At 44.9% G+C, this 25,676-nt stretch overlaps 1 pseudogene; it reads left to right on the top strand.

Annotated features, from left to right (window-relative positions):
- Window positions 1–24,483, top strand: part of LOC129555139 (guanylate cyclase 2G-like) — a 58,407-nt pseudogene extending 33,924 nt beyond the window's left edge.
- Window positions 24,484–25,676: the final 1,193 nt, after the last annotated feature.

The following is a 25,676-nucleotide window of genomic DNA, read 5'->3' as shown; positions in this document are numbered from 1 at the left end:
TGAGGGGAGTCACTGCCCTTGTCTTCAGTCTTCTGTGTCCCCTCGTGTCTTCATCCCCTGTTCTCAACGGAGAAGGCGCTACCTGCCAGGCCCCTTACAGATGATGAGCTTGGTAGTTTTCCACCCTCTCTGCACTTCAGTATCACTTGCTGCTGCTGAGTCACTTCAGTTGTGTCCGACTCTGTGTGACCCCATAGATGGAAGCCCACCAGGCTCCCCCATCCCTGGGATTCTCCAGGCAAGAACACTGGAGTGGGTTGCCATTTCCTTCAGTATCACTTGAGAAGCTTCAAAAGACATGAAAGGGGCTGGATCCCATCCCGTGCCAACTGCATCAGAACTTATGAAGATGGGGTCTGGGCATCTGTGTTGTTTTCTCAAAGCCTCTCAAGTGATTCTGATGTACCCCTCGAGACAAGACACCAAAAGGAGTCCAACCCTCTTCACATGTGTGCGAACTGAGGCTCCATGCCTCTTCCTGCTCGTCCAGGCTTACTGAGCACTCTTGAGTCTTGCCTTGCGCTGTCCTGGGCCCAAGTGAGCCCAGTGTGCTCTGCCTTGACCGCCTCTCTCTGAAGCAGCACGCTGCCCACAGCTTTGCTGTCTGCATGTGGGGAGGTGTCTGTAACATGGTATCCTGCAGAAAAGACAAAGGGGGAAATGTTGAAAACCTGTGAGTAGTCATTTCTTTCTCCACATCTTCCACTATATTTTCTTTTCATGATTGTAGCCTATAATGACAAAAAAATCTACAAACATCACGCAAAAAAAAATGTAAATTTATCAAATATCCAGCACAGATACATCTGTGCAGACAGAATGCAGATTGGTGGTTGGCAGGAGTTGGGAGATGGGGGAAATGGTCAGAAACTGGTTCATGGATTCAAAGTTTTACTGTGGGGTGTCAGAAATGTTTTGGAACTAGATGTACTAGCTGTATGGCATTCCCAGGGTATTCAATGCCACTGAGTTTTTCGCTTTCAAATAGTTTTATGTTCTATGAATTGTTACATGATTTTTTTTCTTAATGTAGGCAGTACAGAAAGGAAAAAGGGAAAGAAAAGCTGCCTATAATTGCATAGTCGTGAGTTAACTGCTGTTAATTTGTTAGGGCAGGATCACCCTCATTATTTCCTTCATATTCACACACATGGGCCCCAAGTGTGTGAATATGGAGATGTCTCCACCCATCAGGGCCAACTTCTCAGGGGCTGGATACTTTCAGGGCTCCTGTGTTTCCTGGAAAAAGAAGGGGTGACTTTTCCTGTTCCACCCAGCAGCTCTGACCTTTGACAATCTTGGCTTTGCAGAGTTCTACTGGACAGCCCCAGAACTACTGCGGCTCCCCCAGGCGCCCCGGTCTGGCACCCCCGAAGGGAGATGTTTATAGCTTTGCAATCCTAATGAGAGAGCTGATCCACCACCAGGACCTTGGACCTTTTGATGATCAAAACCTGACACCAGCGGGTAATGCTGGGAGAGACTCCTTGGCCGGCTTGGTCATTCAGTCTAGACTTTTTTCTTTCCTGTGTAGTCAGTTTTTTGTTTTAAAAATCATATATCTTTAGACCTTTTTGTTTTAAACAGTTCCATCCTTCCACCCTTTATTTTTTGTCTTTTAAGATACTGACATTTTCAGAGTCCAGATCTCTTGTCTTGTAGAATGTACTATTTGAATTTGTCAGATAGTTTCCCGATGACTGGATATAGGTTTTTTTTAGCAAGAATACTTCTTCACATCAGGAAGCACAGGATATCGTTGATGTCAGTTACTTCCCTGGTCACTCAGCTGGTAAAGAATCCAGCTGCAGTGCAGGAGACCCTGGTTCAATTCCTGGGTTGAGAAGATCCCCTGGAGGAGGTCATGGCAACCCACTCCAGTATTCTTGCCTGGAGAATCCCTGTGGACAGAGGAGCCTGGGGGGCTACATTCCATGGGGTTGCAAAGAGTTGGAATCAACTGAGAAACTAAGCACAGCAATGAGAACTACCTTTTAAATGCTTGCTTTTATTCTTTGTTTTGTGAGATGTTTATTAATTTAGAATCTATTCCAGTCTTATTTTTTTATTTTTAAAATTCATATTCTTTCTTAAATAATTAGAAGACAAATTACAGTTTGGTTATAAAAAAATTAAGGAACTCAGAACTACATACTTTATTCAATAACAGCAGCCAGAGCAATTCTGTAAGAAAATGAGTCAGATTGTGTCACTTCTTTACCCAGAATCTCCCCCTGACTTCCCATTTGGGGAGTGAAAGATAAGTCCTTACAATAAATAGCCTGCAAGATCACTGAAGGCCTCTGATGGAGCCTCTGTGACTTATATTAGTGTTTGGTGGCTCAGTGGTAAGCATTCTACCTGCCAAGCAGGAGATGAAGGTTCGATCCCTGGTCTGGAAAGATCCCCTGGAGAAAGAAGTGGCAACCCACTCCAGAATTGTATTCTTTTTTTTTTCCCTTTTTATTTTTTTAAATTTATTTTATTGGAGACAAATTACCTTACATTAATATATTGGTTGGTTTTGCCATATATTGACACGAATCTGCCCTGGGTGTACATGTGTTCCCTTTCTTGAACCCCCCTCCCACCTCCCTCTTCCCCATATCCTCCCTCCATGTCATCCCCGTGCACCAGCCCCAAGCATCCTGTATCATGCATCGAACCTGGACTGGTCACTTATGATAATATACATGCTACAATGCCGTTCTCCCCAATCATCCCACCTTCACCCTCTCCCACAGAGTCCCAAAGACTGTTCTATATGCCTATGTCTCTTCTGCAGTCTCTTATACAGGGTTAAGGTTACCATCTTTCTAAATTCCATATATATGCGTTAGTATACTGTATTGATGTTTTTCTTTCTGGCTTATTTCACTCTGTATAATTGGCTCCAATTTCATCCACCTCATTAAAACTGATTCAAATGCATTCTTTTTGATGGCTGAAAAATACTCCATTGTGTATATGTACCAAAGCTTTCTTATCCATTCATCTGCAGATGGACATCTAGGTTGCTTCCATGTCTTAGCTATTATAAATAGTGCTGCAATGAACATTGGAGTACATGTGTCTCTTTCAATTCTGGTTTCCTCAGTGTGTATGCCCAGGAGTGCGATTGCTGGATCATAGGGCAGTTCTATTTCCAGTTTTTTGAGGAATCTCCACACTGTTCTCCATAGTGGCTGTACTAGTTTGCATTCTCAGTGTAAGAGGGTTCCCTTTTCTCCACACCCTCTCCAGCATTTATTGCATGTAGACGTTTGGATAGCAGCCATTCTGACTGGTGTGAAATGGTATCTCATTGTGGTTTTGATTTGCATTTCTCTGATTATGAGGGATGTTGAGCATTTTTTCATGTGTTTGTTAGCCATCTTTATGTCTTCTTTGGAGAAATGTCTGTTTAGTTCTTTGGCCCATTTTTTGATTGGGTCACTTATTTTTCTGGAATTGAGCTGCAGGAGCTGCTTGTATATTTTGGAGATTAATCCTTTATCAGTTGCTTCATTTGCTATTATTTTCTCCCATTCTGAAGGCTGTCTTTTCACCTTGCTTATAGTTTCCTTTGTTGTGCAGAAGCTTTTGATTTTAATTAGGTCCCATTTGTTTATTTTTGCTTTTATTTCCAATATTCTGGGAGGTGGGTCAAGGAGGTTCCTGCTGTGATTTATGTCGGAGAGTGTTTTGCCTACGTTCTCCTCTAGGAGTTTTATAGTTTCTGGTCTTATGTTTAGATCTTTAATCCATTTTGAGTTTATTTTTGTGTATGGTGTTAGGAAGTGTTCTAGTTTCACTCTTTTACAAGTGGTTGACCAGTTTTCCCAGCACCACTTGTTAAAGAGATTGTCTTTTGTCCATTTTATATTCTTGCCTCCTTTGTCGAAGATAAGGTGTCCATAGGTGCGTGGGTTTATCTCTGGGCTTTCTATTTTGTTCCATTGATCTATATTTCTGTCTTTATGCCAGTACCATACTGTCTTGATGACTGTGGCTTTGTAGTAGAGCCTGAAGTCTGGCAGGTTAATTCCTCCAGTTCCATTCTTCTTCTTCAAGATTGCTTTGGCTATTAGAGGTTTTTTGTATTTCCATACAAATTGTGAGATTATTTGTTCTAGTTCTGTGAAAAATATCGTTGGTAGCTTGATAGGGATTGCATTGAATGTATAAATTACTTTGGGTAGTATACTCATTTTCACAATATTTTTTCTTCCAATCCACGAACACGGTATATTTCTCCATCTATTAGTGTCCTCTTTGATTACTTTCACTAGTGTTTTATAGTTTTCTATGTACAAGTCTTTTGTTTCCTTAGGTAGATATATTCCTAAGTATTTAATTCTTTTCGTTGCAACAGTGAATGGAATAGTTTCCTTAATTTCTCTATTTTCTCATTATTAGTGTATAGGAATGCAAGGGATTTCTGTGTGTTGATTTTATATCCTGCAACTTTACTGTATTCATTGATTAGCTCTAGTAGTTTTCTGGTAGAGTCTTTAGGGTTTTGTGTGTAGAGGATCATGTCATCAGCGAACAGTGAAAGTTTTACTTCTTCTTTTCCAATTTGTATTCCTTTTATGTCTTTTTCTGCTCTGATTGCTGTAGCCAAAACGTCCAGAACTATGTTGAATAGGTGTGGTGAGAGTGGGCACCCTTGTCTTGTTCCTGACTTTAGGGGAAATGCTTTCAGTTTTTCACCATTGAGGATAATGTTTGCTGTGGGTTTGTCACATATAGCTTTTATTATGTTGAGATATGTCCCTTCTATTCCCACTTTCTGGAGAGTTTTTATCATAAATGGATGTTGTATTTTGTCAAAGGCTTTCTCTGCATCTATTGAGATAATCATATGATTTTTATTTTTCAGTTTGTTAATGTGGTGTATTATGTTGATTGATTTGCAGATATTGAAGAATCCTTGCATTCCTGGGATAAAGCCCACTTGGTCATGATGTATGATCTTCTTAATGTGTTGTTGGATTCTGATTGCTAGAATTTTGTTAAGGATTTTTGCATCTATGTTCATCAGTGATATTGGCCTGTCATTTTCTTTTTTTGTGGGATCTTTACCAGGTTTTGGGATTTGGGTGATGGTGGCCTCATAGAATGAGTTTGGAAGTTTTCCTTCCTCAGCAATTTTCTGGAAGAGTTTGAGTAGAATAGGTGTTAGCTCTTCTCTAAATTTTTGGTAGAATTCAGCTGTGAAGCCGTCTGGACCTGGGCTTTTGTTTGCTGGAAGACTTCCAATTACTTCCTCTATTTCCGTGCTTGTGATGGGTCTGTTCAGATTTTCTATTTCTTCCTGGTTCAGTTTTGGCAAGGTGTACTTTTCTAGGAATTTGTCCATCTCTCCCAAGTTATTCATTTTATTGCCATATAATTGCTGATAGTATTCTCTAATAATCCTTCGTATTTCTGTGTTGTCAGTTGTGATCTCTCCATTTTCATTTCTAATTTTATTGATTTGGTTCTTCTCCTTTTGTTTCTTGATGAGTCTGGCTAGTGGTTTGTCAATTTTATTTACCTTCTCAAAGAACCAGCTTTTGGCTTTGTTGATTTTTGCTCTCTTTTGTTTCTTTTGCATTTACCTCTGCCCTAATTTTTACAATTTCTTTCCTTCTACTCACCCTGGGGTTCTTCATTTCTTCCTTTTCTAGTTGCTTTAGATGTAGAGTTAGGTTATTTAGTTGACTTTTTTCTTGTTTCTTGAGGTGTGCCTGTATTGCTATGAACTTCCCCCTTAGCACTGCTTTTACAGTGTCCCAGAGGTTTTGGGTTGTTGTGTTTTCATTTTCATTCATTTCTATGCATATTTTGATTTCTCTTTTGATTTCTTCTATGATTTGTTCATTATTCAGCAGCGTGTTGTTCAGTCTCCATATGTTGGCATTTTTAATAGTTTTTCTCCTGTAATTGAGATTTAATCTTACTGCATTGTGGTGAGAAAAGATGCTTGGAATGATTTCAATTTTTTTGAATTTACCAAGGCTAGATTTATGGCCCAGGATGTGATCTATCCTGGAAAAGGTTCTGTGTGCGCTTGAGAAAAAGGTGAAATTCATTGTTTTGGGGTGAAATGTCCTATAGATATCTATTAGGTCTAATTGGCCTATTGTATCATTTAAAGTCTGTGTTTCCTTGTTAATTTTCTGTTTAGTTGATCTATCCATAGATGTCGGAGAAGGCAATGGCAAGCCACTCCAGTACTCTTGCTTGGAAAATCCCATGGATGGAGGAGCCTGGTGGGCTGCAGTCCATGGGGTCGCTAAGGGTCAGACACGACTGAGCGACTTCATTTTCACTTTTCACTTTCACACATTGGAGAAGGAAATGGCAACCCACTCCAGTGTTCTTGCCTGGAGAATCCCAGGGATGGGGGAGCCTGGTGGGCTTCCATCTATGGGGTCACACAGAGTTGGACATGACTGAAGTGACTTAGCAGCAGCAGCAGCAGTAGTAGCAGTAGCAGCATCCATAGATGTAAGTGGGGTATTCAAGTCTCCCACTATTATTGTGTTATTGTTAATTTCCCCTTTCATACTTGTTAGTAATTGTCTTACATATTGCGGTGCTCCTATGTTGGGTGCATAAATATTTATAATTGTTATATCTTCTTCTTGGATTGATCCTTTGATCATTATGTAGTTTCCTTCTTTGTCTCTTTTCACGGCCTTTGTTTTAAAATCTATTTTATCTGATATGAGTATTGCTACTCCTGCTTTCTTTTGGTCTCTATTTGCGTGGAATATCTTTTTCCAACACTTCACTTTCAGTCTGTATGTGTCCCTCGATTTGAGGTGGGTCTCTTGTAGACAACATATATGGGGGTCTTGTTTTTGTATCCATTCAGCCAGCCTTTGTCTTTTGGTTGGGGCATTCAACCCATTTACGTTTAAGGTGATTATTGATAAGTATGATCCCTTAGTCAGTTGGAGAGCTGGTTTGGTGATGCTGAATTCTCTCAGCTTTTGCTTGTCTGTAAAGCTTTTGATTTCTCCTTCATATTTGAATGAGATCCTTGCTGGGTACAGTAATCTGGGCTGTAGGTTATTTTCTTTCATCACTTTAAGTATGTCTTGCCATTCCCTCCTGGCCTGAAGAGTTTCTGCTGAAAGATCAGCTGTTATCCTTATGGGGATCCCCTTGTGTGTTATTTGTTGTTTTTCCCTTGCTGCTTTTAATATTTGTTCTTTGTGTTTGATCTTTGTTAATTTGATTAATATGTGCCTTGGTGTATTTCACCTTGGGTTTATCCTGTTAGGGACTCTCTGTGTTTCTTGGACTAGGGTGATTATTTCCTTCCCCATTTTAGGGAAATTTTCAACTATTATCTCCTCAAGTATTCTCTCCTGGTCTTTCTTTTTGTCTTCTTCTTCTGGGACTCCTATGATTCGAATGTTGGGGCGTTTAATATTGTCCCATATGTCTCTAATATTGTCCTTATTTCTTTTAATTCTTTTTTCTTTTTCTGTCTCTGTTTCATTTGCTTCTACAATTCTATCTTCTAGCTCACTTATCCTGTCTTCTGCCTCTGTTATTCTACTGTTTGTGCCCTCAAGAGTGTTTCTGATCTCATCTATTGTATTATTCATTATATATTGACTCTTTTTTATTTCCTCTAATTCCTTATTGAACATTTCTTCCATCTTCTCAATCCTTTTCTCCAGTTTATTTATCTGTAACTCCATTTTGCTTTCCAGATTTTGAATCATTTTCACAATTAAAATTCGAAATTCTTTATCGAGTAGGTTCCCTATATCTTCCTCTTTTGTTTGTGTTGGTGGGCATTTATCCTGTTCCTTTACTTGTTGGGTATTTCTCTGCCTCTTCATCTTGCTTATATTGTTGTGTTCGGGGTGGCCTTTCCGTCTTCTGGCAGTTTGTGGAGTTCTCTTTATTATGTAGTTACCTCGTTGTGTGTGGGGTTGGATGGGTGACTTGTCAAGGTTCCCTGGTTAGGGAAGCTTGTGTCGATGTTCTGGTGGGTGGAGCTGGATTTCTTCTCTCTGGAGTGCAATGAAGTGTCCAGTAATGAGTTTGAGATGTCAGTGGGTTTGGAGTGGCTTTGGGCAGCCTGTATATTGAAGCTCAGTGCTATTCTCCTGTGTTGCTGGATAGTTTGCGTAGTATGTCTTTCACTGAAACTTGTTGACCCCTGGGTGGCGCCTGGTTTCAGTGTATGTATGGAGGCCTTTGATGAGTACCTATCAATTAATGTTCTCTGGAATAGGAGATCTCTGGTGTTCTCAGGATTTGGCCTTAAGCCTCTGCCTCTGGTTTTCAGTCTTATTCTTGCAGTGGGCTCAAGGCTTCTCCCTCTGTTACTTCCAAAGCAGTTCCTTCTGTTGAAAAAACTCTTCTGTTTTCTGGTCTCCTCAGTGTCTAATTCCCATCCTGACACCAGGATGCGGTGGTGGACACTTTTTTTTTTTCCCCTGGCTCACCTATTCAGTCCTGCTGTGGGGAGGGAGGAACGCAGCTAACAAATATCCCTGGCGTCTGTGGGGAGTGCTCGCAGTGTCTCGGCTACACTGGGAATGCTCCCGCTCGAGGCGTGTGTGCTTTCCCTGTTTATGCTGCTTAGGCTTTAGTTTGCTCTGCTGCGAGCTGTCCGTGGCTGGCGCTGGGTTGCATGCACTTCCCAGGTCTGAGCGGCTCAGGTTCAGGTCCTCAGGTACTCCACAAAGGCGCAGACTTGGCTGGGCCTGCGTTTTGTGTCCTCCCCAGTCCGAGCAGCTCAGGTGACCAGGCATTTGGCGAGCGTGGTCGCTGTGACTTATCGCCTTCCCGGTCCCTGCCGCTTGGTTTTCTGGAAGTACAACCGGCGCACTTTCTCAGGTGGATATCGACCGGCCCGAACCCAAGAAGTCCTGGCCAGCAAGGAAGCCTGCCTGCAGCTTGGCAAGGAAGCCTCTCTGGGGCCGCGGCTGCCCCCGACCCGGCGCTGGCCGCCCTCCCCGCCCGCGTCAGCGGGGGCTGGGCCGCCCCCTGCCGCTCGCTCCGCTCAGCGCCCGGTTCTGTGGGCGGGGCTGGCGGAGTCCTGGCTTGGGGCTTTTCGCAGGCTTTTCCTAGCCTTTTCACCTTTTGGTATCTTAAGTTCAGCCCTCAGTTTGCCCTGGGGCGTTCAAGCCCGGCTCTCCCTCTAAGCTCCACTGCTGGCACCTCCCTGCCCAGCACCACCCCCCCCCGAAACTTCTCTTTTTTTTTTTTTAAGCCTCCCTTCCTGGGATGGAGCTCCGTCCCTCCCTCTTTTGTCTCTCTTTTTATCTATTTCCTACCTCCTTTCGTCAACAATGGGCTGCTTTTCTGAGTGCCTGATGTCCTCTGCCGGTATTCAGAAGTTTTTTTGTGGGATTTACTCAGCGTTCAAATGTTCTTTGGTTGATTTTGTGGGGGAGAAAGTGGTCGCCCCGTCCTATTCCTCTGCCATCTTCCCGTGCTCCCCAGTATTGTATTCTTGCCTGAAAAATACCATGGACAGAGGAGCCTGGCGGGCTATAGTCTATGGGGTTGCAAAGAGTCGGACATGACTTAGCGACTGAAACCACAAGGGCTGTGACCACAAGCTGGCTAGCTTGAAACAATATTCTCACACAGTTCTAGAGACTAGAAGTCCAAAATCAAGGTTCAGCCAGGCTGAGCGCCCTCTAGAAACTCTGGGGGAGGCCGAGTCTTTGCCTGTTTCAAGGTAGCTGCCCCAGCCTTCCTGGGTTTGTGGCCACGTAGGTCCAATCTCTGCTTCCATCGTCACATTGCCACATCTTCTGGGTACATTTCTTCTTATGAGGACACTTGTCCTTGGATCAGGGCCCACTCAGATAATCCAAGATGATCGCCTCAACCCCAGATAATTATATTTGCAAAGACACTTTTTCTTCAAATAAGGTCACATTCGCAGGTCCTGTGGATCAGGACACAGGCATATCTCTCTGGGGACCACCATTCGGCCTTCTCCATCTTCCTAATTCCGCCTCCCATGCCTTGCTTCTTTTAATCGCACTGACACCTTTATGTGCCTCCAAAGTGATGCACTTTCACTCCAGAGTCTTTGCACACGCTGTGGCCTCTGTCTGGGCATCTCTTACTCCATATATGTAAGTATAAAATGGTTTCATTCTTTCTTAAGGACTACAACAGTTTTCACTGTAAGGTTATGTATATATTGGGCTGGCCAAAAAAGTTCATTTGGGTAAGATGGTACAAACAAGCCCGAATGAACTTCTTGACCAACCCAGTATTATTGATTGGTAGACATTTTGATTGTGTCCACCCCTCTTTTTTTTTTTTTTTCTGTTCCAAACTACTGTAGTGAGTAGTCATGAATCTTTGTGGACATGTGTGAGTATTTCTTCAGGGTAGATTTCTGTTCACGAAATTGAAAAGGTAAACCTATCGTAAACATATTTAAATTTTCTGATAAGTAGTGTCCAATTTTCTACTTACAAAGGATATATTCAGGTTTGAGAGGTTTGGGGAGCCAGGTTGTCTCTCAACACATTCCATGAGGGAATTAAAGGCAAAAGTAATGGGAGGTGAAACAAACCTGATCAAAACTGATTAGAAAATGTATAGTAGGTGTAACCCCCAGCACTGTTATTTTCCACTTTGGCTGCACATTGGAATTTCCTGGGGAACTTTAAAAATGTCTGACATTTGGATCTCAGCCTCAGAGGGCCTGATGTCACTGGTTTGGGGTATGACCTTGGCATCTGGTTCTCTAAAGTTTCCTAAGTGATTCTAACATGTAGTTCAGGTTGAGAACCACTGTCTTGGAGAGAGGATATGTGTGTGTGTGTCTGTGTGTGAGAGAGAGAGAGTGTGTGTGAGTTTGTATATAAACCAGCCCACCTTTCTCTCCTGATTTCTTTCCCCTTGCTGTGCTATGTTCAGTCGTGTCTGACTCTTTGCAAACCCATGGACTATACCCCGCCAGGCTCCTCTGTCCATGAGATTCTCCAGGCAAAAATACTGGAGTGAGTAGCCATTTCCTTCTCCAGGAGATCTTCCTGAGCCTGGGATTGAACCTGTATCTCTTGCATCTCCTGCCTGGACAGGTGGATTCTTTACCACTAGCGCCACCTGGAGGGCCCTTATCTCTCCCCCTTTTGTTTACTGCCTTCCCTACCATTTCCAGTCCATCCCCGACGGCCCATCCCAAACTGCTTCTTTAAATCATCGCGCATTTCCTGGAGACTTCTTCAAGTCAGGAGCCTTTCTGAGGGTACTAGTCACTTTGAAAGCAGATTCTGGTTTCTAACTTGTGGCAAAATGTAGGAGAGGTGAGACTCCTCCCAAAAGGTTAATCTCAAATCCAGGGGCATCTGAATTTGGAACCAAACAGCTAACAGATCTTCCCTCACTGAACCCAGGTGGAAGCCCACTTACCCTTAAGCTCAGCAGCCACGTGACTGTGCCAGCTGGGTGGGGAGGGTGGTGGAAAGACTATGGGCAATGGGTGCATTTCCCCCTCACTGTGGTCATCTGCTCACCAAGCTGAATGAGAGGCAGTCACTGGGGACGATGGGTACACAGGACCACAACCAGGAAGAGTCCAGTGAGCTCACAGTTTACGGGCAAACACTCCCTTCCATTAACTTCTCCTACATCCCTGCAAACAAATCCTGGTCCTGGAATCAATATCACTTCTCTGCACACATTAGACCAATGGTTCTCAAACATTTTACTGCCTCCCAGGTGGATCAGTGGTAAAGAATCTGCCTGCCAATGCAGGAGACACAGGAGACAGTGGTTTGATCCCTGGGTCAGGAAGAGCTCTTGGAGAAGGGCACAGCATGCAACCCACTCCAGTATTCTTGCTTGGAAAATCCCACAGACAGAGGAGCATGGTGGGCAACAGTCCATGGGATCCATAAGAGTCAAAATCAACTTAGTGACTGAGCACGCACACTCTCAAACATTTTTGCGGGCGTCAGAATCACCTGGAGGGTTATTTGAATTGAAAAGTAGAGGGATGCGCCCAGGATCTGTGTTTTAATTAGCTCCCCAGTTGATTCCGAGGCCCACTAACACTAATGTATGAGACTTGATTTCCTCTCTCCCTGTACTGTCCTCTTAAGAAAGAAGTCACTATGTGAAGGTTTCTCCTGAGGACAGGGACGTGTGCTCCACCACCTTGAATGGAGAACAATCTGCATAAATTATTTGGAATTTATTTCTACAGGTTTGTCTATGCCCTCCCATTTATTTATTCATTCAATTGCCTGTTATATTTCATTTATGATATGCATATATAATTTATTATATGATATAGTTATTTTATATTTTGAGTTATCTAATACTACTTTGTTTTGTTGCTCAAATTGTTTTATCTTTGACTGTTTTCATTTCGATTGCCTTCTGTATACCTTTGACATATACCTGTTGTAGGGTTTTATTCTGTGCTTCCTTCGTTTCTGGTAGTATAAGATGCTTTAGCCTCATCTTTGATTTTCCCTGCTTCAGTACTAGAGTCAACTGCCTTTTTTAAGAAGCCCTGACTGCTTCACTGGAAAATGAACACGTGGACACTAGATGTGCTTGTTGCTATGGGCATGCTGTTGTTTCTAGCCCCTTAGTAGACAGAGTAAGATAATATGTGTGTATATACTAGCTCCTGGTGGCTCAGAGGTTAAAGCGTCTGCCTCCAATGTGGGAGACCCGGGTTCGATCCCTGGGTCGGGAAGATCCCCTGGAGAAGGAAACGGTAACCCACTCCAGTATTCTAGCCTGGAGAATCCCATGGACAGAGAAGCCTGGTAGGCTACAGTCCACGGGGTCACAAAGAGTCGGACACGACTGAGCGACGGAACGGAACGGATGTACACACACATTCATATCATTATCTCCCCATCTGTGTCTGTATTAAGCTAAACATGAGTTCATGTTGACATCTCCAGTCATTATCACATGGTTCATTTATTTCAGCCTCTCCCCATCACTTACGCATAACCTTCTTTTCCAATAATGAGCATCCTGGCTCCCACCATCTGCCCCCCATTTACTTATCTGTCCAATCCCAGTATCTGTTTGCAGTAGTATCAGAGGTGTTCATCTGAAGCCCCAGGAGAAGCAGTTCTACCAGCTAGAGGGTAGTGATTATGGATATTTCCTTTTGACTTCAGTCTTGCCATCCCTTCTCATTTTATTTTTAAATATTTATTTATTTAGTTGCATTAAGTCTCAGTTGTGGCATGCAGAATCTTCATTGAGTCATGCAGGATCTTTCGTTGCAGCGTGTGTGCTCAGTTGTCCTGTGGTATGTGGGATCTTACTTTTTCGACCTGGATCAAACCAACATTCCCTACATTGCAAGGCGGATTCTTCACCATTGGACAACCAAGGAAGTGAACACCAAGGACCACCTTAAGAGAACTGTCTTTTTTTTTAATGTACCTAGTAGCATGTGGAACTTTCCCAACCAGGGACTGAACCCGTGTCCCCTACAGCAGAAGCTCAGAATCTTAACCACTGGACTTGCCAGGAAAGTCCCTAGCTACTCATTTTAGAAGCTGCTTACATCAGCGCTTTACCCCCTCCCCCTTCAGTGAGGTTATGTCACACATTTGTAAAACAGATTCTTTGGTCTTGTCTGTATTCAGTCTTGCAAGTTGTCCAGTCTCCCAACTGATATATTTTTTAATTTGTATTCTTTAAGGTTCATTCTTCAAGGTTCATTCTTCATGCTGTAAAGTACTGTGGGTTTTGGCAAATGCACAGTGTAATGACCCACCAACGCAATTTTGTGCAGAATAATTCACGACCATAAAAAAATCCCCAATGCTTCCCCTATTTAACTTTTTCTTCTCCCCAAATTCCTGGCAGGTTCTGGTCTATTTTCTGTCTATAATTTTGCCTTTTCTGGGATATCATATGCACAGAATCATACAGAATGTAGCCTTGTCAGACTGGCTTCTTAGTAAAACATTTAAGATTCATTCGTTTTGTCATACCCACAATGTTCTTTTAACAAAAACATGTACGTTGTTGTCAAATATTATTTCCTCTACTAACCAGAGTGTTTAATAAAAGTCTGTAGACACCAATGAGGAAGTGAAAGGAAGGAGGTTTACATAGTTGGACACAGAGGCAGAACACACTAGTTACAATTTACTGTTTGTTAAAATAACTTTTATGAAAAATTTTACTGGTAATGTAAATTTCATAAAGCACACTTAGAGTGTTTCTAGTACCAAACGCATATATACTCCTGAGATCACAGGGAGATAGCCTTCATTTCAAGAAAAGTTTTATTAGAAAAAAATCAGATTAATAAGGGTGTACCCTAGGAGTCCTCATTTTCCAGGAGAATTCTAATATTTCCTGTAAAATATTCAGATTTCTTGAAATTTTAACCTGTTTGATTTGCTTAAAAACTGAATTTGTAAATTTGAAAACACCTGTTTAAAGCGACGTGTACTCAATGGCCCAAGGTTCAGGCGTTGAGCTACCTAAACTCCAAATGGATTTCAGAAATCATCCACCAAATCAAGGATCCCACGGCCTCTGAGCCACTTCAACCTTCCCTGTCGGAGGAGAAGGGAAATGAAATTATGGTGGTCATGGTGAAGGCATGCTGGGATGAATCTCCAGAGAAAAGGCCCACTTTCTGTTCCATCAAGATTTTACAGGAAGCCAGTCCCAGAGGATGGGTTAGATGTGTAGCGGAGGTTTTCTCCTAATTATTTAACCATTAGAATTTTAAAGCTCTGTGACTATGATTGATTCTGTGTGCCTCCCTCCCTCCTTCTATTTCCTCCCTCCTCCCTCCCTCCCTCCTCCCTCTCCCGCTCCCTCCCCTCTCCCTCCCTCCCTTCTCCCCATCCCTCCTCCCTCTCCCTCCTCCTTCTCCCTCCCTCCTCCCTCCCTCCCTCTCTGTCCTCCCTCCCTCCTCCCTCCCTCCTCCGTCCTCCCTCCATCCTCGCCCTCCCTCTTCCCTCCTCCCTCCCCCTCCTCCCTCTCCCTCTTCTCTTCCTCCTTCCTCCCTCCTCCCTCTTCCTCCTCCCTCTCCCTCCTCCCTCCCTCCTTCCTACCTCCCTCTCCCTCCTCCCTCTCCCTCCTCTCTCCTTCCCTCCTCCCTCCCTTATCCCTCCTCCCTCTCCCTCCTCTCTCCCTCCCTCCTCCCTCCCTTCTCCCTCTCCCTCCTCTCTCCCTCCCTCCTCCCTCCTCCCTCCCTCTCTCCTCCCTCTCCCTCCCTCCTCCCTCCTCCCTCCCTCTCTCCTCCCTCTCCCTCTCTCCTCCCTCTCCCTCCTCCGTCCTCCCTCTCTCCTCCCTCTCCCTCCTCCGTCCTCCCTCCATCCTCCCCCTCCCTCCTCCCTCCTCCCTTCTCCCTCCTCCCTCCTCCCTTCTCTCTCCCTCCCTCCTCCCTCCCTCCTCCCTCTCCCTTCTCTCTCCCTCCCTCCTCCCTCCCTCCTCCCTCTCCCTTCTCTCTCCCTCACTCCTCCCTCCCTCCTCCGTCCTCCCTCCATCCTCCCCCTCCCTCCTCCCTCCCTTCTCCCTCCTCCCTCTCCCTCCTCTCTTCCTCCATCCTCCCTCCTCCCTTCCTTTTCTTCCTTCATGATATACTCATTCAGTGCCCATCATATACAATGCACCGTGCCATGTGCTGGCTGAAGTCTAGTGTTAAATTCTCCCTTTATTTCATAAATGATATAAGCATGGATCAGACTTTCATTGCCCTCCTTTGTCCACCCCATATACTGCTTATCAGTCAAGACTCTCCTTCCCAAGGAGTCCTGATATGACCTCAGAATCTTTTTCAAGCCAACATTCCAGGGGTTATGACTCATTCATTGGAACTGGATGGTAGGATAAAGAAAATTATTCACCAAACTTAGAGTAGGTTATTGACTTTAATTATTCATGCCTCTTGAACAATTTTCTCAGTAGTGGCTCACATGAGGGTCACTGTGTCATCTTTTGACCCGTTGGATGTCAGAAGGCACAGCCTTTGAGAAGTAGCTTGAGTTGATAGACGCCTGGGTGGGAGTCGGGCACCTACTCCTAATTTGGCCATTCCACTGTACGTTCTTCACAGTACAGCCCCATGTTCTGTGTTTTCCACATCAAAACAGTTTTGAATAGTAGGTCTCAGGTCAGTGAATACTTTTTACTTAGAAAATAGGGTCCCCAGTGTTAAGTGTATTTCCTATAAGAACCTCAGTCTCCTCACGTGAAAGATGAAAAATTTATTTGATTTCTCTGAAGACGCCTCTAAAACAAGAGCCTATGAGATCTAGAAATGCCCCTGATATCTGTCACCAGAAAAGAAAACATCTGGTGTTGCCATCTGAAGAGAAAAGAACAACTTATTCTGAAACCTGCATTTCCGCACAACCATGGCAATGATGGGAAACATGAAGGGAAGAGGGGTGTGGGGAGGGCAGTGAAGGCTACTGTTTGCTCAGTGCCCGCTGGGTAGCAGACACAGCCCTAGTACTCACTGCCTCCCTGAATTTTCCGAAGGACCCTGTGAAGTATGTATTATTATCCTCATTTCTCAGAAGAAGAAACTGAGGCTCCGAAGACTGACGGGGGCAGTTCAAGATCACAGGTCTGGTAAAGGATGGACTGTCCTGACAGGTGCCTATGGCCATTGTCATTTCACTGCTGTCCATTGGCAACCCTTGAGTATGAAAGCTTAAGGGCAAGACATGCTGTCTTGGAATGTATTCTTGGATGTTGTGTCCCACTGTGGCCTTAAAATTCTTGGACAAAGATGTAAATCTCTGGGTTCTTTGAAAGCCGCATGAGTGTACTGGACAGTGTGATGAGCAAGCTGGAAGTGTGCGCCAGTAACTGGAGGAGGTGATGGAAGAGAGCACCAACCAGCTGATGGCCAAGAAGAGGAAAGTGGGTCAGCTTTTGTCCACAATGCTGCCCAGGTATTGCAAAGTTCCGGGAGGTCTTGACAAAAGAACCAGGAAGCAACACCATTGCTATTTAAGGAGGCCCCACATGGAGAGAAAATTTCCTTAGTTCTTTTCCTAAGAGACTGTTAGGCTCTTCTAAAATGGGTCAAGCATTCTGTGTGTAATTTGGTACATTTTGTAAAGGGAGACAGAAGCAAATGCCCTCCAATCCACAGGAATTACAGAATATAGATCTGTAAAATATGGAACTTAGTGAATGCAGTAACAGGAGGATACCACTAGATGGCGCTCTGGCTTCATGAGTCCGATGCTCTCGGCCTATTCAGATTATTCAGTCGCTGAGTGGGTCCCACTCTTTGGGACCCCAGGGACTGCAGCACGCCAGGCTTCCCTGTTCTTCACTATCCGATTATTTATATTATACGTCTGTCCAGATACTTTGCACAATATGCACTACTAACTTCAGATTCAAAACTTGCTTCATTTTTGGCTCTGTTATCACCTGGGCACTCTCTGAACACTTGACAGAACATCTGCTGTTAAAATTCCTGCACCCTTCCGTGTGTCCTGACAAAGAAAGGGGGTTGGCAATTTGAATGTGTTAATGTGAGATTGGTTAATAGAAGCAAAAATGTTAATTAGTGAATTGATGAGTGTTTACAATTGTTTCCACATCTGCAGGCTGAGTCTTTCTAATCAACTCTATAACCAGTAGGGGAAAATGCAGTTCCCTCAGGGAGAAAATCTTTTTGAAAAGGCATTTATGTGACCTGCTCCTCATCCCTCCCCAAATTTATACCTACCAATTAAAATATCTCTTTAGAGAAAATGCAGGCTGAGAGATGGGTGTCAGAAAATTCCCTCTAGATGATGGATTCTTGTTAACCAAAAATCTAATGCACTGAAGCAAAAAAGATCTACCAGGGAGACTTTGTAGGGATGTTTAGGAGACAATATGAATAAGATACTATTCAAAAACGTCCTTATTCTGTGTTTTCAGCTTCATTGGAGAACAGCTTGTAGCAGGAAGGTCCGTGGAACCAGAGCATTTTGAGTCCGTGACAATCTTTTTCTCTGACATTGTTGGAGTCACAAAACTCTGCTCCCTCAGCTCCCCCTACAAGTTGTGAAGCTCCTTAATGACGCGTACAGTTTATTCAATCACATCATTAAAACTTCTGACGTGTATAAGATGAGACACCTGGTTCCTGGGTCGTGGGGGCACACATGACCCTTGTAGCTCTCCCCCCTGGGCGTGAATGAAGATGAATCCAGCCCAAGACATCAGTCAGGAGGAAGGCTCTATTTTAGGCTGGCAGTCTATCTCAATTCATGGCAGAAACTCAATATTTGATTCCTGTTTGTTTTCTTGGAAAAGGGCTTGATTCATCACAGATGTAGGTGCTTGTCAAGAATCATCAGCTGTTCCCTCTGTTTCCTTCCATTATTTTATCTCACAGTAAACACATTTCTAAAACAGGCATTGACCTTCTCCTGGCTAATTCCTCTAGTTCCCTCCTGAATATTTCTTTTTCATATTCAGAGGGGCTCACATTTACTCTCCTTTAAAGATTGTCTTTGAATCCGGTGTGTCTCACTTCTTTTACTGTGATCTTCAGCAATTCAAGCTTAGATGATCAGACTCATGACTAAAGGTCAGATAGCAACTGCCTGACTAGTACCACCACTCTGGAGACGTATGAACAAGGTCACCTAGAGTGAAAGATGAGTTTTGCAGGGGAAGAGAACAAAAACGGACCATTTGGCTTCATTCATTACTGACATGGCCACCTTATGTTTTCTGGTGGGGCCGGATGATGACTCCAGGATGCCCATGTCAACACACACCGGGGGGCAGCCACAAGCTCATCAGCTCTGACCTCTGATTGCAGGGCTCTCTGCCTGTGGTCCTGGATCAGGAAGGCTTGGGGTGATGTAATCATGTCTTCTGGCAACACATCCTCAGTGGTGTTCCCACAAAGTTCCCAAGCGATGTAGCCCCAATTCAAGAGTGGATGGAGATATTGTACAGATAGCCACAAAGAGCAGATCATATGCACCCAACAAAAACAGAAGCTGCTTGGCTTAGAGGATCCTCCTCCAGGATTGCCCTTTAGTGTTTTCTTCTCAGCTACGTTTTGCGTGAACTAATGCTCAAGTCAGTTTGTATTTCTAAAGGATGTGCCCAAGGTGGGGTGAGACAGCCTAGAAGCGGTTTGACTTGTGTGCTTGTTGATTTTGGGTAATTTCAGTGTCACCAGGAGGCAGATGTGTTCTTACTGCCTGTCCAAGGCCTGAAATTTCACCTTTACCATCATTGTTGGAATCTGCTGAAATGCAGATGGATCTGAAAGGAGTTGTAACTTTATACTTAAGCTTGTCATTTATTCTCTCTTGTGAATGAAGCATCTGAAAGATGATTTTATTAGGAGGATTAGGGAAAAAGAAGACAGATGCCTACATTTATCTATTTTGTATAGTATAAACGTATGCATAGTGGTACCTAAGAGCCCTTATGTGGAGTGAAGATATTCCAGGTTGGATAAGATGGACTGCCCTTGATGGAGCCAGGTGATCTTTCAAGGTTTGCCTCATCAGTGTATTGCTGTCTGCCTAACTAGTTTTGAACTTGGGGGAATATGGTCACCGGCAGCCTCAGATTTCAGAAGGGAAAGCCGTGACTGGGGAAGAGGGTTGGGGAAGGAAGGCTTCGTGGAGGAAACAGGACAAGGGTAGGACCTTGAGGAGATGCTAGGACTTGGATGGAGTGGATCTCATGGAGTGCGGCCCTTCCAAGGATGGGGCCCAAAGCAGGATCAGTAATGAGGGCCTTGCCTCGCACTCATCCCCTCACTCCCAACCTCCCTTGGGAAGAACACAAAGCCACTTTCTTCCTTTGTTTTCAGGTTGAAACCATTGGAGATGCATACATGGTGGCTAGCAGACTTCCCATCTGCAATGGAATCTGACACGTAGACGAGATTGCCACGATGTCCTTGCACTTCCGCGGTGCCACCATCCACTTTCAGATTGGGCACATGCCCAAGGAGAAGCTGAAGCTCCGGAGTAGCCTCCACACATGTAGACAGCCCTAAGGGCAGGTGGCCTTGTGGCCCAGATACAGCAGCAGATAATTCTAAATTCACACCCTAGGCCTGAGGCTTTCAGAAGCCTGGAAACCAAATGGCAATATCTTCAGGGGGAAAGAAAAGATTGAATCATCTTTGCTTGTGTATTTCTACTTATCCAGGTTGCTTGGTAACAACAAGGACACACAAAGATTCCAAGGTGTTTAGCCCAAAAGAGGAGGAGCCTCCAAACCAGAACAGTTACTTTGGGCTGCTTTCCCTCCGTGCCTCACCGTCAGATGCCCTTTGATCTGTTTTTATCAAACTCGTGGGCCTGTGACTTGGGAATAGATGACCTGCACTTGGTAAATGCTATTCTGTCACTGTCCCGAAATTCTTGATAATTTTTGAATGAAAGATCCCTTATTGTTATTTGAGACTGGACCCTGCAAATCATGGTAGCCAGACCTTCTCCTCCCTCTCCTCCACAGCTTAACTAAAATAGACCCTGACTTCTAACCAGAATTAACCACTCCTGTGTTTGTGCCACTGAGGCTCTGTGTGCATCCCCCGTGCATGAATAACATCGTCATTAATTTATGGCTTAGGCAGCCTGGTTGTTAAAAAACCATACATAGACCGGGTGGCTTAAACTACACGCATTTCTGACAGTTCTGGGGGCTGGAAAGTCTAAGCTCAAGGAATCTACCATGGTGGGTTCTACCTGTTCAAGCTTGCAGAGTGGCTTCTGGCTGCGTCCTCACGTGGAAAAAGAGAGAGAACCCTGGTGTCTCTTCCTGTTCATTTCAAGGCTGAGTCATTTCAGTCATGTCTGACTCTTTGTGACCCCATGGACTGTAGCCCACCAGGCTCCTCTGTCCCTGGAATTCTCCAGGCAAGAATACTGGAGTGGGTTGCCATGCCCTCCTCCAAGGGATCTTCCAGATCCAGGGATCAAACCCACACCTCATGTCTCCTCCATTGGCAGGCAGGTTCTTCACTACTAGTGCCACCTGGGAAGCCCAATTCCTCTTCTTGCTGCTGCTGCTGCTGCTGCTAAGTCGCTTCAGTTGTGTTCGACTCTATGCGACCCCATAGATGGCAGCCGACCAGGCTCCGCTGTCCCTGGGATTCTCCAGGCAAGAACACTGGAGTGGGTTGCCATTTCCTTCTCCAATGTGTGAAAGTGAAAAGTGAAAGTGAAGTAGCTCAGTCGTGTCCGACTAGTAGCGACCCCATGGACTGCAGCCCACCAGGCTCCTCCGTCCATGCGATTTTCTAGGCAAGAGTACTGGAGTGGGGTGCCATTGCCTTCTCCATTCCTCTTCTTACAAGGGCACTAATCCCATCAAAAGAGCCCTACACTCATGACCTCCTAATACCATTGGACTGAGTTTAGAGATTCAACGTGTGACTGTTGGCGGGGGGGATCACACAAACATTTAACCCATAACAATTGATTATGTTGCTTTTAACTCCGAGTCTGTGAATTCTGTAGTTTGCCTCATTGTAAACCTTGAAACCTGTTGCCAAACTTTGCCCCAAGAGAGTACTTGACAAGCCTTTGTTGACTGGATGTGCACTGTGGAGCTGACACTGGGGAAACTGCGGACTGGCCGTGCCCCCCTGTCCTCGGCTCTGCAGGTCTGAGGTGGCTGGCGTGGTGGGAATGACCGCGCCCAGATACTGCCTGTTTGCAGACACCGTGAATGGGTGTCCAGAATGGAAAGCAGCACTTTGCGTGGGTATTGTTTACAGTACTTTGCAAACACAAGCTCGCTGTCCCTCTGGTCCCCTATCTTTAACCAGAGAGTATTTTTAGAAGACCATTTGCATTTTGTCTACTCTTTTCCATCTGAAGGATAAGATCATTATCCATTTTAGACAACACTAGTTGCAAGCTTTGTAGACAAGGCCTTGCACCGAGCTCTTGATCAAGCCCTGTAAACACACATGACAGCTCCTTCTAAGACTTTCCATCCTTAACAGTCAGGTACACATAGGGTTCAGTTCAGTTCAGTTCAGTTCAGTCGCTCAGTCGTGTCCGACTCTTTGCGACCCCATGAATCACAGCACACCAGGGCTCCCTGTGTGTAAGATCATTTAAATAAGGAGTAGGAGTTGGGAAACTTTCTGAGCAGGATCAGAGAGTAAATATTTTAGGCTTTGCAGGCTATAATCTCTGTTGCAACTATGTAACTGCTGTTGTCATGGGGAAGCAGCAGTTGCAACCTGTAAATGCTGGATGTGTTTATGTTCCAATAAAACTATTTGCAAACACAGGTGGTAGGCAGAATTTTGCCTGTCAGTAGCAATGTGCCAAACTCAATTATAGTTTTGGTGATACCAAAGAAATCTATGGCCAGGAACTCCAGGGAACGTCAACTTATTTTGCTTTAGAGTAGTTTTATTGCACTGATTATTGCTAGACATATATATGCCATTTATTGACTGAGACATTTATCAACTGGAAAACTAATTATTCAGTGATTTAAATATTTAAAAATTTAGATTAACATTCTTTTGAATTTGTAAATCTTTCACAGCACATAAGACACACACACAAAATCTTTTCCCCTCTGATTACTTTGTTGTCTAAGTTAATCGATTGAGTTCCCAAATCCAGATTTAAACCACTGTCTTCACTTATAAGTTAAGAGTTCAAGGATAAAATATGAAATTGGAAGTGCTGACATAGGCTCCAAGCCTGACTTTGGTTGCCGTTCAAGTTACAAAGGACCTTTTCAGTGGTACATCTCAGTTCTGATACCATCCCAGGGAGCCTGAGGGGCCCAGCTGACCTCCATCCATCAGGAATACCAAGTTGTATATAGAGTCAGTTCTGTCTTATTTCTAAACTGAACCTATTAAAGCTTGAGCAACACCCAGCAGTGTGTGAGCAATGCCTGTACGATTGGCGGTCCCAGCCCATGTGTCCCAGATGTGGGAGATGTCTGTGATTTGCTTAATGAGAGGTGCCGGCAGTCCCAGAATCTGAGCCAAGTGTGACGTGTTCCCTCAGCCTTTGCCCTACTTTTGACATCCATAGGAAATTCACAACCGTGGTGATGACTAGACTGTAATGGGTTTCTGGCAGCTGTCCAGATCCAGGTCTCTCAGAGCACTGCGGGCATCCTGCTGGCATCGGGAGGGTACGATTTGCTAAAGAGAGGCACCATTCCAGTCAGGGCAAGACCGGGGTCACTGTGAACACCCATCCTCACTTGGGTCCCGGAAGGAGATGTCGAGGAACTTGATGGAATGAGTGAGTCTCCATGCCGTGGCTCGTGGAGATCACTGAGGTCCACATAGAGCTCTCGTGATTGCCAGTTGTCTTCCTCCAGAGGGGGCTGCATAGTTGCCTTGATGGTCAAGCATGGAATCTGTGACCTTGGCTCCCACCTGGACTAACCTCTTGTGCAACGCCTTCTTCCCCTTTGCTACACTGGTCTCCTGGCTTCTGCTTGAACACCCCGGAATGAAGTAGTCTCCCACACGAAGCAACAGCAAATAAACCCAGGAGTAATCATGCCCACATTCTTCTGTGTCCCTTCTCCTGAGTCTAAAGTGCCCAGGTGGAGGCGATGGAAGCCCATTGGTCTGGGGGCACTTAGACCTCATCGCATCTCCGCACATTTCAGTATCTGTTCCCTTCCCCTCTGCCTTTCTTTCCATGCCGGCTCCCAGGCCATTGCTGAAATGTACCATGGAACCTCCTCATCTTTTTGATAAACCTTGCCTTTCTGGGGGTGGTGGTGCTTCTCACATCTTGGAGATGTTCACAGTGGGGGTGGTGAGTGGTTACTAGGACTCTGGGAGCTTGAGTGAGTGTCAGGGTCGAGGGAAAGAAGTGAAGTGTGTGTGTGGGGGGGTACCTTCAACTCCTCAGTTTACTAAGCCTGGCTCTGGCCTCATCTAATGTCAGGTAAGAAGAAGCTTTTTTTAGATGGCAGCAGTGTAGACCTAGCTATGAATGCTATCCCCACTAGCTTCTAGCTGTCTGATTTGGGGCCTTGGTTTTATCATCTGTAAAATGGGAACAGTGATAAGACTGCTCTCACAATGTGGTTGTGAGTGTTAATCGTGAACCTGTATGTGAGATGTTTCACCTGGCGCCCTTACTCACAGTAAGAGCTCAACAGATTTTATTATCACTTTAAAAGATTTTCTTTGCAGCAGACTTAGGCCCCACTGGCCCTCACCCCCTAGGCCATTTGCTGAGTGTCCATTTGGGCTTATCAGCCTAGTCCAAGGACATGATCGCGATTTCATCGGTGATGAACTGTCTCCCTCACCGAGGCAGCTCCTGCCTGGTTGCGGTTTGGGCTATAGACATGATTCTCAGGAAGCCAGCAAGGGCGACCTGAGTTGTCTGCCGAGAGACCACACTTGACAGGCAGCCTCTCCTGCTATGAGATTCACCAGCTCTCCTTGACTTCCCACAGGGCAAAGGAGAACAAACCAAGTTCTGGTTGAAGGGCAAAGAAGACTTCACTATTCCACTCCCTGTATTTTCTGAGGAGGAAGCTGAAGTCCCAGAGATCTTCTGAGGTGACTATTTTCTTCAGAGGTGTTTGTGGGATCCCAGAAAAGTCCGTGGGGGTGCCTTAAATATCCCATTGAGGGGTTGTGGTTCAGGTGGCCCAGTAGTTAAGAACCTACCTACCGATGCAGGAGATGCGGGCTCGATCCCTGGGTTGGGAAGATCTCGTGGAGAAGGGTACGGCAACCCACTCCAGTATTCTTGCCTGGAGAATCCCATGAACAGAGGAACCTGGTGGGCTACAGTCCATCAGGTCGCAAAGACAGACGTAACTGAGACTCTGAGCACACACCTATGGTTCCAGAGTGTTGAGTCAGTCTCCCACTAGGGGGAGCCATCTAGCCGGCCTCAGCACACCCTGGAGTCCTGTTCAGTTCAGTTCAGTTGCTCAGTCGTGTTAACTCTGCAACCCCATGGACTGCAGCATGGCAGGCCTCCCTGTCCATCACCAACTCCTGGAGCTGACTCAAACACATGTCCATTGAGTCAGGGATGCCATCCAACCATCTCATCCTCTGTCGTCCCCTTCTTCTCCTGTCCTCAATCTTTCCCAGCATCAGGGTCTTTTCAAATGAGTCAGTTCTTCGCATCAGGTGGCCAAAGTATTGAAGTTTCAGCTTCAACATCAGTCCTTCCAATGAACAGCCAGGACTGATCTCCTTTAGGATGGACTGGTTGGATCTCCTTGCAGTCCAAGGAACTCTCAAGAGTCTTCTCCCAGTTCAAAAGCATCGATTCTTCAGCACTCAGCCTTCTTTATAGTCCAACTCTCACAGCCATAAATGACTACTGGAAAAACCATAACTTTGACTAGACAGACCTTTGTTGGCAAAGTAGTGTCTCTGCTTATTAATATGGAGTCCTGTGGCCTGGAGCAAACCTGGAGTTTGATGAACTGAATACGGTGCACCCATTTCCTGGGGGACCAGAGCTGCTGCTCCCAGACCTGCCAGTGAGCCTGCCTCCCTACCAGAAGTTTCCAGCCCATTAGCTTGTGAATTGGCAGTGAATCCAACTTCATTCTGGGGAAGGTGAAAGCTGGAGAATGATGCCTGGGGCCAGGGACCTGCCTCCCTTTGCAAAGTGCCTGCTTCCTAACCTCTAGTGTTTATTATCCTTATCGGCTAATCAGACTGCAGGGACAAGGAAGCCCACAGCTGAAGGCATCTCAGGAATGTTTTCTAGGCTGAAGCTCTGTCT

The sequence above is a fragment of the Moschus berezovskii genome, chromosome 12 (genome assembly GCF_049115385.1).
Source record: "Moschus berezovskii isolate FMDL1 chromosome 12, NW_MosBer_1.0, whole genome shotgun sequence".
NCBI lineage: Eukaryota > Metazoa > Chordata > Mammalia > Artiodactyla > Moschidae > Moschus > Moschus berezovskii.
Note: the sequence above shows the minus strand (reverse complement) of the source record. Positions and strands in the feature narration are given on the sequence as shown.